At 46.6% G+C, this 16,789-nt stretch overlaps 1 protein-coding gene across 1 annotated transcript in view; it reads left to right on the forward strand.

Annotated features, from left to right (window-relative positions):
• MN1 (MN1 proto-oncogene, transcriptional regulator) overlaps window positions 1–16,789 on the forward strand; it is a 41,902-nt gene that overhangs the window by 19,997 nt on the left and 5,116 nt on the right. The gene's annotated exons all lie outside the window — the stretch shown is intronic.

The following is a 16,789-nucleotide window of genomic DNA, read 5'->3' on the forward strand; positions in this document are numbered from 1 at the left end:
ATCCATTCATAAGATGCAGAGGCCGAGAGTGCTTGATGCCCTTAAGATAGGTCAGGGAGCCAGTAGGTGTTTGGTTATGGCTCACTCTCTGCAGTGAGTTTGGGTGTGGGTATTTTTGGCACCTCAGCACAGTGTGCCAGTGTTGTTGACTCTGGTGTCATGCCATCCTGGGTTATTAGCTGGCTTTAGTAGAGATGAATATGGTTTCTTCTGTTCTGTAGCTTTCCTGTAAGATTAGAAGGAGCAGTTCTCTGCTTTGTGTAATGGCCCTTCTTCTACTGACTTCACGGTGTGTTTGTAAGATAAAGAAACCTATTTGTCTTACAGTAAGCAAATGCAAAGGACTCAATCAAGCATCTCCTAGCACACACACACAAATCTAATTTTGACTTTAACGTGTCTGTGTTTATCATTAATAAATAAACCTCCCTAGCCTTGTCATAGCATAAAGAAGACTTAGGCAAAACCCCTGCTTTTAAGTAGATATTTATTTGCTTCAGTTTATGAGGGATACCTATATTGACTGTCTCACAGTTTGCCAGAGAGAGAGAGAGAGAGAGAGAGAGAGAGAGAGAGAGAGAGAGAGAGAGAGAGATGCAATAAAATGTGTGTTGAGGGTGGGCTATCTTCTCCTGACGTTTCCTTATTACAAATGATTTCCCTTGCAAAATCCCTCTTGGTTTTGCAGATATTTCCATCTTACTCCATTTAAATGGCAAACGCCGTTTATGTTTCTGATAGTGTTCGCAAGTCACATCATTGTGTGCCCATTTGAATATGCTCTTGTGGTGTTCTTCAGCATTCCTAACTCCCATTGTGTGAGTTTTCCACTGTGTTTTACCCTCAAGCGGAGATGGGCACACATTTTGTTTAAGCTTCAACAAAAATCAGATCAGTTCCCAGCGACTTAAATAGGTATGCATAGTGGGGTTGAGGGCTACTTCATTAAGCTTTAAATTATTCCATTGGACAACCATTTATCTATAAAGTCCCCGACTTTGCTTGGTTTGGGGAACAAAAGGTGTTGCTCTGATGACAGAGGAGCCACTTACAAAATAATGGACAAAAGTTGGCCAAACAGTAGATGAGCAGCTGAACCTGGGAAGGAGGGATATCATTTAATTAATTAATTAATACTTTCCCCGGTGTCTTCTGTTTGCTTCTATGCCCAGCGGCAAATGCTTTTTGACATAGACTAACTCAGAAACTAGCTCCTTGTCAGATTGGAAGAACATCCTTAAGTCTTGTCTTGTAGCCAGTGAAATGTATTTTTGTTCCACACCCAATAAGGACTTGCTTATTAATTGAAAACTGCAGATCAGGTAATCTTAAAAATAAAAATAAAATTTACATATGAAAGTAGTAAGTAAAGCAGGAATTTTGGTTTTGAGTTTTGCCTATTTTATCTGTGATTTTAATGATTTAAAATGGATATCTACATTGCATAGCTGAATATGCTTCATTTATTTTTTTGCATATCTAGATAATTTGCATACCTAACCAACCCAGTTTTTAACCTTCCTGTTTTCTGGATAGAGTTCATACTGTTGGCTTCTTACACAAGGCATCCCAGTAATGAGGTGCAAAAATAAAATAAAATGATCCTTCTTGCAACTTATATAATGTAGTCTGATGTACACACTGTGGCTGGGATCCAAAAGAGCAACCTTAGGCATGCCGAATGATGGATGTGCATGCCTGAAGAGGGAGGTTTGCACAGGCAATGCTACGTCATGCCGCAAACCGTTCTCCAAACTCTCCCCGTGGCATTGGCCCAAGTCCAGGGCTCTCTTCCCAGGTTGTGCTGTTGCACTGAGGGTTGCTTTTTTCTAAGAATCCTCCTTCCTGTTACAGTAGTTCCAGATCCTACAGCACCTTATGCACCTTATATTGTTGAAGTCTAGCTTCTTTCTTTTCTTTTCTTTCTTTTCTCATTACCAAGTTTAAAACCATGGAGCCACCTGGGATGAATAAAGACATCGGATTCTTATCTCATTATGCATGATCAAGCTTTTTTTAGTGCCTCAGCCCTTGCTTCCCCCCCCCAGGACTAATTGCAGCCATCAGCAGTCATTAACAGCCATCTACAGGTTTACCACTCCCATCAGCCCATCACCCATTCCCACCCCCCACCCTCTGTATATGTATGTATGTATGTATATATATATATATATATATATATATATATATATATATATATATATATATATACACACACATATACAGAGGGTGGGGGTGTATATATATATATATATATATATATATATATATATATATATATATATATATGGGTCTGACACTTCTGTTTCAAGTGTATCTGAAGAAGTGTGCATGCACACGAAAGCTTATACCAAAATAAAAACTTAGTTGGTCTTTAAGGTGCTACTGAAGGAATTTTTTTCTATTTTGCTTCTTTCTTTTAGTTTTCTTAGTTTAGATACATTGTGAGATGGCACAGTAACAAACAAGGACTTCTGATTCATGCTGATGGTGAGAAATAGGCAATATTTATTGATAAGGTGTTCATATTCCACTTTTCAGGCAGACCTCTGAGAACAGTTTATATAAAATTATTATATACAATTATTAAAACAATAAGCATCAGAAATGAATACAAAGCAATAAAATAGAGAAGACAGGCGAACTCTTTGCCATGGGAGAAGCTCCCCTCTGTGGCAAGATATTCTTTAGAAGCTGCTCTGGTGGCAGCTGGAGGAAGGGAGGGGTCAGTACTGGGCACTGGATGCTTTCTAGGTACCACTCCCTCAATCTGTATTTGCACAAATTGAATTTTCGTTCCACCCATGCATATGCATTGAAAGAACCAATAAAATCCAGGAACGACTTCTCCTCTTTTTCAGCCATTGAGATGGTGAATCGTGGCAGGATAGTTAAGAAGTAGCCAACCCACTAATGCTGGATGCAGGTGCTGTTGATGTTGGCACAAAAGGTTCCTCACAGACACGGATTTGTTGAGTGTTGCGTCTGTTCTCTCAGGTCCCTCTGTTTGGATTGGCTCCTGACAATTTGCTTTTGACTGAAGCTGCATGCACACCATTATTTTAAAATGGATAAAAAGCACACCACTCCCCGAGAATCCTGGAAACTGTAGTTTACTCTCACAGATCTTCAATTCTCAGCATCCTTAATAAACTTAATAAACTGTTCCTAAGATTCTTTGAGGAAAGCCATGTGCATTAGATGTGTTTTATTTAAATATATGTTGTGTATGCAGCCAGCAGCAGCTCAACTCATTTGCTGCTACGCAATTTGTGCTGCTCCACAGCCCAGTTTTGTCTCTGTGTTGCTTAGCTAATAGAGGAGCATGGGCCACAGTTTAGGTGCCTGGGACATTCAGTGGCACACACCTGTTTCTCCCCCCTTAGGCTCTCAAAACAGGATGTTCTTGTGACACAGCAACCTCCTGGTATTTTTAGGCCCTTTGTGAAAAGTCTAAGGATACAGCATCACATACGTGTTTAGTGACACCTTCCAAACCTTTGAGCCCCCCTCTGCTTGTTTCTTCCTGGTATATCACATTGACCCACGTGCATCTGTCGTTCGTCTAGCTATTTTTGGCAGGCGCCTCTGCATAGAGGGCAAGGACTTTGCAGGGCATAGTTGAGTGAGCTGCTGGGAAGGGGTGAAGCGTTCAGGCCACACACCTGTTTGTGACTTCGTTGATCTGTCTTAAATGTCATAGAATCATAGAGTTGGAAGAGACCACAAGGGCCATCCAGTCCAACCCCCTGCCAAGCAGGAACACCATCAAAGCATTCCTGACATATGGCTGTCAAGCCTCTGCTTAAAGACCTCCAAAGAAGGAGACTCCACCACACTCCTCGGCAGCAAATTCCACTGCCGAACAGCTCTTACTGTCAGGAAGTTCTTCCTAATGTTTAGGTAGAATCTTCTTTCTTGTAGTTTGAATCCATTGCTCCGTGTCCGCTTCTCTGGAGCAGCAGAAAACAACCTTTCTCCCTCCTCTATATGGCATCCTTTAATATATTTGAACATAGCTATCACATCACATCAGGCTAAACATACCCAGCTCCCTAAGCCATTCCTCATAAGGCATTGTTTCGAGGCCTTTGACCATTTTGGTTGCCCTCTTCTGGACACGTTCCAGCTTGTCAGTATCCTTCTTGAACTGTGGTGCCCAGAACTGGACACAGTACTCCAGGTGAGGTCTGACCAGAGCGGAATACAGTGGTACTATTACTTCCCTTGATCTAGATCAGAGGTCAGCAAACTTTTTCAGCAGGGGGCCGGTCCACTGTCCCTCAGACCTTGTGGGGGGCCGGACTATATTTTTTGGGGAAAAATGAACGAATTCCTATGCCCCACAAATAACCCAGAGATGCATTTTAAATAAAAGGACACATTCTACTCATGTAAAAACACCAGGCAGGCCCCACAAATAGCCCGGAGATGCATTTTAAATAAAAGGACACATTCTATTCATGTAAAAACATGCTGATTCCCGCACCGTCTGTGGGCCGGATTTAGAAGGTGATTGTGCCGCATCCGGCCCCCGGGCCTTAGTTTGGGGGACCCCTGATCTAGATGCTATACTCCTATTGATGCAGCCCAGAATTGCATTGGCTTTTTTAGCTGCTGTCCTCTGGCAGGGGGAAGGAAGACAGGCCCGAGCTTTGCTTTAGAGCCACAGAGAATGGATCCTTGGAAAAGCAGCGGGAGCACCGTGGAGAGACTGCTGGGTAACGTATTCAAGATAGTAAAAGTAAATAAGTGGGTTCTATCCCTAGCCCTTAAGAACATGGATCCAGTCCAAGGCTTCAGGCAGCCTGGAACAGGAACCTTGGAGCCATGTTTGGCGCATTTCTGTTTAAAAATAGCAAAATGTGACTGAGGAAGGATAATGCCAGTTCTGTGTCATAATGTTGCTGTGCAGATTTACGTCATTAAATCAGAAAAGAAATTGTTAGAATTTGAGCGTTTGGTGTGTCTCTTTGTAAATTTGTCTGTCACCTACAAAGACATTTCCGAGCAGATCTTTCCCCACTGTAAATTGTGCAGAGGAAGATGTGGTTGGCCTTCCAAGAGTATGGAAATTTGGGCCTCCAGTTACAGGTTTTGCGATTAACAGATAGACCTTGTTCAGCTGCAGCAGCCAGACGCTGATGATACTGCTTTTGCATCTGAGCTGTTAGGAAATGGAGCCCTGGCCGTGCCGGCCTCCTCCTGTCTGCCCCGCCTGTTCGTGTGGCCTTAGGCAGCTTGTGTGTGCCAATGAGAGAGGAGTGGAAATGTCAGGGGTCAAGCTGCAGACAGGCAGGTCAGCTTCAGCCACAGCCTTGGATAGTTCTCGCTGGGGAAGATTAACTCTTTCCAGCACTGCTGCTTACTAAAGAACGGCAAGCTGCTGAGCGTGAGTGAAGGACAGGCTTCACCTTGCGCTGCACTCTCTTGGTTTGCACAGTACGGTAGCTGGGACCAAAGTTTTGCTGCATCGCCACATTGGAGTCGAAAGACCTCAGGGTTTGACCATCTGGGGAGCCTTGTAGCTTTTGGGCTTCTGCACCTTTTCCTATGTGCTTTAAAGCTCAATCAGAGCAAACAGCATTCTGTGGAAAACGGAAATTGACGTTTGCTCTAACTGAGCACTAAGAGCAAGTTTTCATGGGGAAAGCTCCGGAGTGAAAAAAAGCCCACCGCTTGGACATGGAGCTTTAAAGTATGGACCTGTGCCTGGAAAGAGCAGAGCAAAAGTGTAAATGTGGACAAGTCCTTAGTGGATCCCGAGACACAGGCGCTGATGTTGCACCTTTGTCCCAGGGGCATTAGCAGATGCTGGGATAAATCTCTGTTGACCCTCTTTGTACAGCCCATTTAGAGGAATTTATTTGGAGGCCTGGATACAAGTCCTGCCTTTGCCATGTCCTTGCAAAGTTGCTTTCTTCCAATTTGCAAAATGGCAACAGTCATTGTGTTTTTCTAAGAGTTGTCACAGCAGTTGCAATAAAGTTTCTAAAGCATGTTGCAAATGCAAAATGGCAAATAATCTATAGGAGTCTCTGTTTCTTTGGTCCCCAAGTTGGAGGAGAGGAGAAAAGTGGGGACAGCTCTCTCTCTCTCTCTCTCTCTCTCTCTCTCTCTCTCTCTCTCTCTCTCTCTCTCTCTCTCTCCCCATATGGCTTTACCTTGCTGTTTTGGGGATCTTAAAGCATGCTATGAGACCATATGGCTTTCACAAGATGGGCAAAGCCTCACTTGAACCATCCTGACTGGCTTAGGGATTTTAAAGATGCTTTCTGTAGGAAATGCACAATGGTCTTGTGTAAACCTGTATTGCCTGTTTCTTTTTAAAGCCCTGTTACAGCAGTAGTCCATTGTGGGGGAAATGTCTGGTGCTGCAGCTACAATTGCATTTGAAAGGTGCATGAGTGCCATGGGCATCTACAGGATAGTACCCCTGATACCTCTGTCCACTTACCCACATAATGCTGGTAAATAATTCATTTTGTAATAAAATGACACCTTTTATAAATTGACTGTATTTAGAAGCTGCACCACTGGAAGTGGGGAGTGTTCCTTTTCCTTCTCCCTCTCTATCCCACCCCCCTTGATCCCTGTTCCAGGTCCTTAGATTGGGTCATAGAGGGTAGTCTCACAGGCTGATACGTTCCAACTCTAAACCTCTTCTTAGCCAAGATTCCTTGCCTGGATGGTGCCAGCCAGAGTGGAGGGCTGATTCTTACGTGTTGCTTAAGGAAATTGACGTTTCCTACATAGTTGTAGTTTTTCTTGTTCATTTGTTTCAATCTAGGAATCTCTTCCCACAAAGTATCAAAGTGACTTAACAAAAAACTTGAAAGTAAGAGTCCAAAATACAGTGTTAAAATCTGACATGCTGTTTGTCCTCTGATGGGCTTCACTTCACTTCCGAGGGCTCATTCACAATGAATGCTAGTCCTGAGCCTAGAAAGCATGAGTCCAAGAGGTTTTCCACTTGTCTCATGCTTTCTAGGCACAGGTCTGAATAGTTTTGCCTTTGCCTTGCCACTTTCCCCAGGAAAACCCGCTCTTCAGTGATAAATTGGAACAAACAGCAATCTGCAGAAAACCTCATTTGCTCAGATTCAGGGCTAAACTGCAGGTTTTCCCAGAGGAAAATGGCGAGACAGACAGTGTGGATGAGCCCTGATATCATACGGACAGATGAGAAGGTATTCAAAACCATAAAACAAATCCCTCTAAACCCCCATAGACTCAGTCACCAAACAGATGCCCCCCAATACCTTCAACTGCTTCAGAAAATGAACACTCCTGCATCTGGGAGAGAGGTCTTTTGCTTGATGCCGAAAAGATGTCCGTGCCAGCACCACTCCATCAGGATTCCTACAGAAGGCATTTCATAGGTGGATAAGGCCTGTCCTCTTGTAGCCAGCCTCTGAATTGCTACCAAAATGAAGGGCTTCTGAAAATGACAATTTATTCAACTTAGTCACTTTACACAAAGGATGACCTCAGGCTCATATGGATGGGGAAAGATGTTCCACAAGACGTTGGTCCTCAGCTGTACAAATCAGAAGTTTGAGTCGGACCCAAATGAATTGGCAGCTGATGCAATTGAACTAGAATCGGATGTTATGTACTCTGATCATATGGCCTGTTAGGAATCTGCTCACTGAATTCTGCACCAGCTGCGGTCCCTGAATAGTCTTCGGAGGCAGCCCCTCATACAACACATTGTTGCAATCCATCCTAAAGGTTGCCCAAGGCACAGACAACGGAAGTCACTTGTTCAGAGCGCCTCCTAATGGCTGCCATTACCTGGCTTTCTCCCCATGTATTCAGTTTGCTGGACTTTTATTTTCCCTCCAAGGTCCATAATGTTCTGCTTTTGGTGTGAGAGGCTATCAGGAGCAGTTGGTGATATATCTGAGTAGTGTACCCTATGCGCTATTTAGGTAAGGTGAAGCATTGGAAAGAGTAAACGGGACAGAAACATGACAGGGAAAATGTTGCCTTATGAGTGCAGTTTAGAGGCTCCTGCTATGTTTTGGAATGTGTTAGGTTATGGTATATATTTTAAATCAGTATATTTGGTATATATGGTATATTTTTTAAATCAGTGTGAAGTTGTGGTGACCAGACGTTAGCCGCATTCTGCTTTTCAAGCAACACCCAGCCTCTTCTTTTGCAGTACACGAATCTGTGGCTAGGGCAATGTCCCACCTGCAAGATGATGTTCTTAACGTTGCTGAAGTTTTTCAATGACTAGCTCTCCAGTGGCTGGGATGGGGGGAATGTTGGGGCAGGACAAAGTCAAGCACGAGATTGGAGGTTGCTGCCATCCATCCTCTTTGATGGGCTTCCCTTCTTAGGGCTCATCCACACTTCTGCTTGTCCCCTGCCTAGCAAGCAGAGGGCCATGTGTGCTTTTTGTTCTTCAACACCTTTATTGGCATATATAAAACAATAGAATCATACAAACCATCTATATATAAAAGATTCTAAAACACACAGTGAATAGGGGGAAAGGGTGGAGGATAGGGAATCCTCAGCAGTCACGATTGGGGAGGCCAGATGTACTGGATTTGATTTCAAAAATCCTGGTCAGGTATTGCACCATAACTCTAGTGAGTACAGGGGAGTCGTCCCTCAACAGGAACTGGACCATGTGCTGTTTATTGGAAGGGGCCCTGAGCCACAAAGAGGGCATCGAAGGGCCAGCATGGAAGATGTTAGAAAGAGGGCATTCCAGAATCATGTGGTCCATAGAGTCCGGCACATTCTGGCCGCAGGGGCCTTCCAAATAACACAGAAGACGGAAAGGCGTTTAAGCGGGCCAACATAAATGCTCTACGATGTGGTGGAGTGGTTAAATCATAAAAGTAGTTAGGTATCATTCCATGATGGGGTTGCAGCCCCAGATAGGCAGGGGAACATACAGAGGGCTGAAAAGGATAGAGTTTTTGAAATTCATTATCTAGCAGCCTCTGCTTAATAAGTGCAACAATGTGTGATTCCTCAAATGGCTTTTTGTTTGGCCTGCCACTTTCCCTGGGAAAACCAGCTGTTTGCTGCTAAATCTGAACAAACCTCAATCTGCAGAAAAAGCAATGGATGTTTGTTCCGATTCAGCAGTAAACAGCAGGTTCCCCTGAGGGAAAGTGGCGGAAGAAGCAGAAGTGTGGACAAGACTTCAATGTCAAGAAGATGGCAGTTTATTTCAGGTGGGCTCGATATTTAAACAGACGCAATTGCTGCTCTTTTAGTTTCTCCCAAACTAGTAGATACAAAGTTGGGAATTGGAGGTGGTTTAGGTAACCAGTGCTGAATAGTTTTGGGTTTAGACAAAATACTTGCAGGCGGTTGGAGTCCCTCCTTTCAATTTCTGCTCTGGGGTGTGAGAGTAGCTGATAGGCCAGAATGTGAGGAGATGTGTGTAGTCTTTGCTGGGGGCACTCTGGGTGGTGGCTGCTTCCGAAATGCTGAGCTTGGCCACAGAGCCTGATAGACAAATGTTGCCCCATCACAACAGAGGCTCAAGGCACCTTTCCATGGCATTGATTCATGGAGTTTGGCCTTGGGTTGCTGGTGTGTATGCTCTGACCAAGAGACCGTGTGAGGGGGTCCTGAGCCAGATTGCGAGGGAGGCTGGGTGGTTGTGTTTATCTTTTGCCCTCTCGCTCATCCTATTCAGAACTGCCTTTGCTGCACCTTCTATTTGCACTGGGTGCAAATAGACATTTGTCTGGGGAGACATTTCTGATGGGAGCAAAGGACTAAAACTCCCTTCCTCCATGGCCCCAATCCAGCCACCAAAAGGCTATACATACCATGTGACAAATCATCATGCACAGCTTTTCCTTTAGTTTTGCCTGTTGAGCACAAAAGAACTGTTGCCTCCTTTTGTGTGTGCAGATGTTGGCCTCTGCCTGTGCTTTTCCACTGCTGCCTGAAGGTGGACATGCAAGAGCCAGTAAAGAGCTCCTTCCTCTCTGCCCTTCTCTGCATTGTAAGCCTGTGGGAAGTATTGGGCTTTCTTCTTTTTCCTTTTGGCCTTTTTGGCCCTGGCTGGGTGCCTGTATGTATGATGGGGATGAGGTCAGCCACTGCTGGTTGGGGTGCAAATGTAGCCTCTCTTAATGTCACCCTCCCTTTCTTCAGCATCACAGGCTCTTCGGTGGAATTAGTGAGGTTGCCGTTGCTCCTTCCTTTGCAGAGCCTTCCGCAGCAGTGCCTGTGGGAGAAATTCACTGTTCGCCCTCCCACCACTGTTAGGCCAACCTTCCACTCTGGGTGGAAATACAAACCAAAATGACTGAGTAGGAACATAATCCCAAGGTGTCTTAGTTTCCAGCCGGTCCCTGCTATCTGCTGGTATCTGGTTTTCTCGGCAAAAGCCAAGGGTCGGCAGCTCCTTGCCAGCTCTTGGAGCCTGAGAAGCAAAACAAACATCCTTGCCACATGGCCTGATCCATGCTCTCTTTAGAATCTCAGGCAGCACCTCCATTAATCATCCTGTCGGTGAAGGAAGAGCCTTTGAAGATTAGAGGACACTTGCCAGGGCTGACAAGAGCTGATGCAGGAAGGGCCAGGCACAGAGGCGGCGGCATTAAGGATAAATGGGCTCCTTCCCAATGCAAATGTGTGCATTCACCCAGGTTTCCCTCCTTCTCCCGTCTCCACAGGGAGCGATGATGACTGCTAATACTTCAATGACTGGAGCAGGGGAGAGCGTCCCACTCTGCACCTCCACAGCATCTGCTAAAGAGCCTTTTGCTTTCTCCAGAAAAAGTGGTTTTTGCTGAGTGAGTGGCATGGCTATAAAAATGCTTCTTCCTGGCCTTTGGAGTGCAGCCAGTTCCTAGGCAAGCCAAGTGTCTCATGGCATGATGCTACTGCTTCAGATGTGGCTCTCGTTGTGGGCTTAAGACATGCTGAGCATACGGGAGGGTCAGAAACCCAGATTTTGAAGCATGCACTTACTTAGGAGCTGTGTGTGCCTCCTTGAGCACTGGTCAGAGGTGCAGCAAAAGCACCTCCACCCAGCAGCGGGAGGCTGATCAACTGGAGGGGGAAATGGCACACACAAAATGGTTTTGAATGGCTACAAGTCATGCTGGCAGTTATGCCACCTCCAAGAGCCATGGCCTGCCTCTGATGACCAGTCGCTGAGGAACATGCGGGGGGGGGGGCTGCTGCACTGCTGTCCTGCTTGTGGACTTATCAGAGGCCTCTGTAGGAGCAGAAGGTTGGGCTCCTCTGGCCTTGAGCCCATTCTTTCAGGGAGGGAGCGAGGAGAGCCTCTGGGAAGCAGCTTGTGGGAAGGAATGTAGTTTTTGCTGCTGTGGTAAATGGAGAGGAGCGTAAGCTTCTGCTTCCCGTTTTAAAAATGGTGTGGTCATTTCAGAAAGTGCTGTGTGGGACAGTGGTGGGTGTGCACGGCACATCTCCTTTGCCTGGCGTTGACCATGACCCCTTTGTGGGTGAGCCTTTCTGTTCAGTTGCAAGAGCAGATTGCTCCGTTGGTGTGAAAGGCAGCATGTCGCTTGTGTCGGTGTTGTGCCCTCTGAGTATTCTGTGGTGTGCACAGATGCACAGTTAGGTGTCCAAACCAATATGTCAAACTGTCACGGGGGAGACTTAGTGAAAAAGATCTTGTCCTAAGGCAGTAATTTTAATAGCGAGATGCAGCCGCCGCCCTGGAAGCCACTCCCACTCGGGAGAGCTTGGCCTTGTGCACCAAAGCACATGACGGGGGAGGAGGAGGAGGAGGGAGTCTCCCAGAAGATGGGGCTTGAGCCTTCAGCCTTAACCTTAATCAAGGAGCTTCACGGTTGGCTGGCCACAGAGGGCCGAGTGCCATCGGCCAGGATGCAACTCTGGCTCAGCCGACGACTGCCTGTAGCTGCAGGGCTTTGTCAGAGCCTTCTGAGAGGTGCAAGGGATGAGCCTTGAGGCAGGAGGTCTCTTCCTCCTATGAGAGCAAATTGACAGCGTTGGATGGCCAGACCTTGACCAGGCTCACAGTTGCTCGTTGGTTGTGTGTGTGTGTGCGCGCGCATGCGCCTATGCTTCTGCTGCCTCCTCCTCTATCGCTTCGGAAGAAAGAGACGGCTTCTGGCCTTTCTGCCATATCTCCTGTTGCCTTCATTAAGCTGTGGTAGGCTCATAATTCAACACTCCTTGCAGGTGGTGACGTGGGAGATGCCTTCTTTGCTGGCAGTGATATTTCTGAGGGACTCGTGGCCTTGTGTGATGCTTCTTCCTGCTCCTTGCACAATTGGAAGGATGAGTGTGCCCGAGTGGATGAGTGTGACTGCTGCCACAAAGAGAGCTGAAGCAGAGCCTCCCCCCCCCATCCCCACTGAGCATCCTGGCCCAGGATTTGGCTGGACTCTTTGTCTTCTGAAACTCATCCCCATGCCCTTCTCTGTGCCGCTCCTGAGAAGAAAGGGTTTGTGGGCTTGTCTTTGGTCCCCCGTTCTCCTTTGCCTTCTGCAGCCCCATGGCCCCAGCCTGCCACCCCCAGTATTTCCTTGGCTCCTTGCTTTCCAGCTCCCTGCCTCACTGTTCTGCTTCCTTTGGACTCCCTGATCTCGCCCCTCCCCAGAGCTCCTCCTTGCTCCCCCTCTGTGGCCGCCTTCTGTCTTCCTGCAACTTCTTCTCACCTCCCTTTCAGCCTCCTCTGCTGATGCTGCTTGTCTTCACCTGCCTAAAGCCTCTGTGAGAGTTTTCTCCAGCCAAGCTGACTTTTCATTCTCTTTCAGAAGCTGGCTGTTGGCAGTCTCATGTTTTTAGAAATCTTCACTGAGCCTGTCAAAATATCCCTAAGAACGTAGGAAGAATCCTGTTTGGATCGGGCCAAAGAGGGCCATGCATTCCAATGTCCTGCTTCCCACTCAGCCATCCTGATGTCTCGGGGGGGGGGGGCTGCCCCACCCACAAGCAGGATATGAGTGCACTAGGCATCTCCTAGGTTCAGTCGCCAGCAGCTGATATTGAGGGTCTATGGAAAGGTAATATGCAGCCAAGTATACCTTGTGTGACATCACAGCTGCTCAGCTCCTTGCTGCTACATATGCATTACCTGCCACAGAACCCTTCGGGGCACTAAAAGAGGTGGCAGGGAAAGGAGAGTGCTGGTGCTGTTTAGAAATGCCACAGAGCTGCTTGCTGTGGTGGAGAAGACGGCAGATACTGACGGATGGATCTCCTTCCCCGTTGGCATTGATGTGGCCAGACTTTCATGAGACCACATTTGTGGTGGGATCTTTGGCTTGAGCGACACAGTCAGTGTGGATCCTGTCACTATAGTCCGCCAGCACTGATGGAGACAGTTTTGTGTTTATGTGGGACCAAAGGATCCATTGGAGGATCAGACGGGAGGTTTGCACAATCCACAGTGAGATCAGGGCATACAGTAATAGCAAAACTTGCTGCTGCCGTTTTCAGCCATCTGGTTAGTGACTCTGAATAGGCACCCCTAGTTTGTGGATTTCTCTATCAAGGAGGAGAGAGGCCTAGATTTGGTGGAGTGGTGGGATGGAAATATTAAAAGAAAATAGTAAATAAGAGCTGCCAGTGTTGAGCAGACTCCGAGGCTTGACCTCCCTATCTCCAGTTCTCTGGGAAACCCTCATACCAGTAGGCTTAAATATCCACCAAGCCAATTCACTTAAAACCTGAGACAGGATTGTGCCGTCAAATTTGGTGCAGTCTGATGTTCTTGTGATCTCCTGAGCTCCAATTAGGACCATGAAGGAAAGGAAGAACGGACTAGATCAGTTGGGGCCGACGTGTGTTCCTTGGCGGTACATCTTGTGCTGATTTGAACTGATCTCTCACTCATGAGACTCGGGGCAGGGTGGCATGGTATTTTAAAGGTTACAATATATAATAATGAAAAATGACCTGTGCTTATTTAACTTTGTCACCAAGACAGAAGTGTCTGCTTAGAAAACTCTTGCACTGTGCTCAAGCTCTGGCAAATCTCTTAAAGGCTGTAGGGGGCTCTGGAACTGCAAAGCGGCCTTCAAGGGTGTGTGTGTGTGTGTGTGTGTGTGTATGTGTATAAGAGCCTGCATTTCTAGGCCCAGGTCCAGGCTTTCCAGGTCTGTGTCCAAGAACTTTTATTTTTGCCCTACTGCTTTCCCTGCAAAAACCCACTCTTTAGTGGTGGAAACAATTCCACACAGAAAATCTGAATTGATGTTTGCTCTGATTCAGCAGTAAATATTGGGTTTTCTTGGGGAAACCAGACAACCAGTGGGGCAAAAAAGAAAGAAAGAAAAGAAAAGTGGACACAGAAGGTAAGTGTGGATGAGCCCTTAGTTTTGATAAAGGGAGGCAGTTCCTAAGCTCCACAGGAACCAGGTTTGTTATTTTAGAGGCTGGATTCTGGGGGGGAAACAACAACAGGCAACATAGCTTCTTGGGAACCTCAACTTTTCCTTTCCTTTTCAAGTTTCTATCCCTTATGGCTAAAATGTATGTCTGAAATTGTGTGCACAGTCCTTGGGGGAACTCTAGAAGCCCGAAGCCCAAACCTGATGTTACCTATAATGTGCAACTGTCACCATTCCCCTCCGCTCCCCATCTCTCCTGGGAATGTCTAGTTGAAACTGACATGAAGCGGGATGCCATTGTGCTCAGCTTTTCCCTGCCCTTGCACCACTTAATTGGCAACTGCTGCCTGTGTATTTGGAGGGGGAGGGGTGCTGAACACTGAGCTCTGTGACATCATGTCATGAGTCTGATTCAACTGTTGGAAGTTCCCAGGAGAGGTAGGGGAGAAATGCAGATTGGCCATCTGCATCAGGGAAAGTCCCATTTGGCCCAAGGGGGCAGCTGCATAAGATTTCCAGTAGTTTGGGGATAGAGGCAAAGACACCCCCACCCCGCAAGACAATAAAGCAAGAATAAATTATGCAAAGTAAGAGAAATTTACTCTTTCCTCGGCACAAAGTTTGGTTTTTCTGGGTGTGGCAGTTGCCATTGTTTGTGTGGTGAGTGTGCCGTCTGTGGCTTTGGGTTTCACATTTTGATGGGGGAGAATAGAGTTAGGGCAGGACCTGCTGGGATGCAAGCAGCTTCTTTGTTATGACCATGTGCTCCAGGTAGGGACAGGGGAGAGATCTGATTGGTTTGCATTGGAAGTTTGATCTGTGGTCCAGTCATGTCCGACTCTGAGGTTGTGGTGCTCATCTCTCTCTATAGGCCGAGGGAGCTGGCGTTTGTCTGCATACAGCTTCTGGGTCATGTGGCCAGCATGACAAAGCTGCTTCTGGCGAACCAGAGCAGCGTACAGAACCAGTGAAGGTCTTTTGTGAGTGCCTGGAGGCGGTTGGAGGATGGATGGCAGCTAAGAGATTGAGGTTGAATCCTGTTAAGACAGAAGTACTGTTTGTGGGGGACAGGAGGCGGGCAGGTGTGGAGGACTCCCTGGTCTTGAATGGGGTAACTGTGCCCCTGAAGGACCAGGTGCACAGCCTGGGAGTCATTTTGGACTCACAGCTGTCCATCGAGGCGCAGGTTAATTCTGTGTCCAGGGCGGCTGTCTATCAGCTCCATCTGGTACGCAGGCTGAGACCCTACCTGCCCGCAGACTGTCTCACCAGAGTGGTGCATGCTCTGGTTATCTCCCACTTGGACTACTGCAATGCGCTCTACGAGGGGCTACCTTTGAAGGTGACCCGGAAACTGCAATTGATCCAGAATGCGGCAGCTAGACTAGTGACTGGGAGTGGCCGCCGGGACCATATAACACCGGTCCTGAGAGATCTACACTGGCTCCCAGTACGTTTCCGAGCACAATTCAAAGTGTTGGTACTGATCTTTAAAGCCCTAAATGGCCTCGGTCCTGTATTCCTGAAGGAGCATCTCCACCTCCATCGCTCTGCCCGGACACTGAGGTCCAGTGCCGAGGGCCTTCTGGCGGTTCCCTCATTGCGAGAAGCCAAGTTTCAGGGAACCAGGCAGAGGGCCTCCTCGGTAGTGGCACCCGCCCTGTGGAACGCCCTCCCAGCAGATGTCAAGGCAATAAGCAACTATTTTACTTTTAGAAGACAACTGAAGGTGGCCCTGTTTAGAAAAGTTTTTAATGTTTGATGCTGTACTGTTTTTAATATTCAGAAGCCGCCCAGAGTGGCTGGGGAAACCCAGCCAGATGGGCGGGGTATAAATAATATAACATCATCATCATCATCATCATCATCATCATCATCATCATCTTATTATAGTGAAAATGGCTTTGGAAAAATGTACATATGGTAAAATTCCATACAACATTAGCAGAAATCCACTGATGAAATTTCATGAGGACTTTTTTAAAGCAAACTAATGAGAAAATTTGGAGAAATGGAAAAAGTTAGAAAGTGAAATTGGCAGATTTGCCCACTCCTCATTTCCAGTACCGTCTGAGTTTGGTCTTCTGGCTTCTTTCAGGGCGGGTGTGTGTGTGTGTGTGGATTAGGCTGGGTGGGGAGCAGATGGGCACCCATGTTTCTCCTTCTCTCTCACCCAGAAAGTGCCGGAATTCAACACTGCTAGCATAGACTTTTGCATAATAATGCCAGGTTGTGAAATGTTTGCTTTTTACTGTGATACCTGCAGGGTTTGCTGCCTTGAGATATAGGTACCGTATTATTGTCAAGTGTGTAACTTCCTTTAATAAAGAGATTAAAGATACAGTGCGAGTCATTCAGATTTCTTTAGTTTTAGGGACAAAGGGCTAAGTAGAACCTTGCTGCGTAAATGGTTTATTTGATTTCTATAGCACTGTACCAAATGATGCACACCTTGGGGCGACAGA

This window comes from Zootoca vivipara, chromosome 16 (assembly GCF_965207765.1).
Source record: "Zootoca vivipara chromosome 16, rZooViv2.hap1.1, whole genome shotgun sequence".
NCBI classification, from domain to species: domain Eukaryota; kingdom Metazoa; phylum Chordata; class Lepidosauria; order Squamata; family Lacertidae; genus Zootoca; species Zootoca vivipara.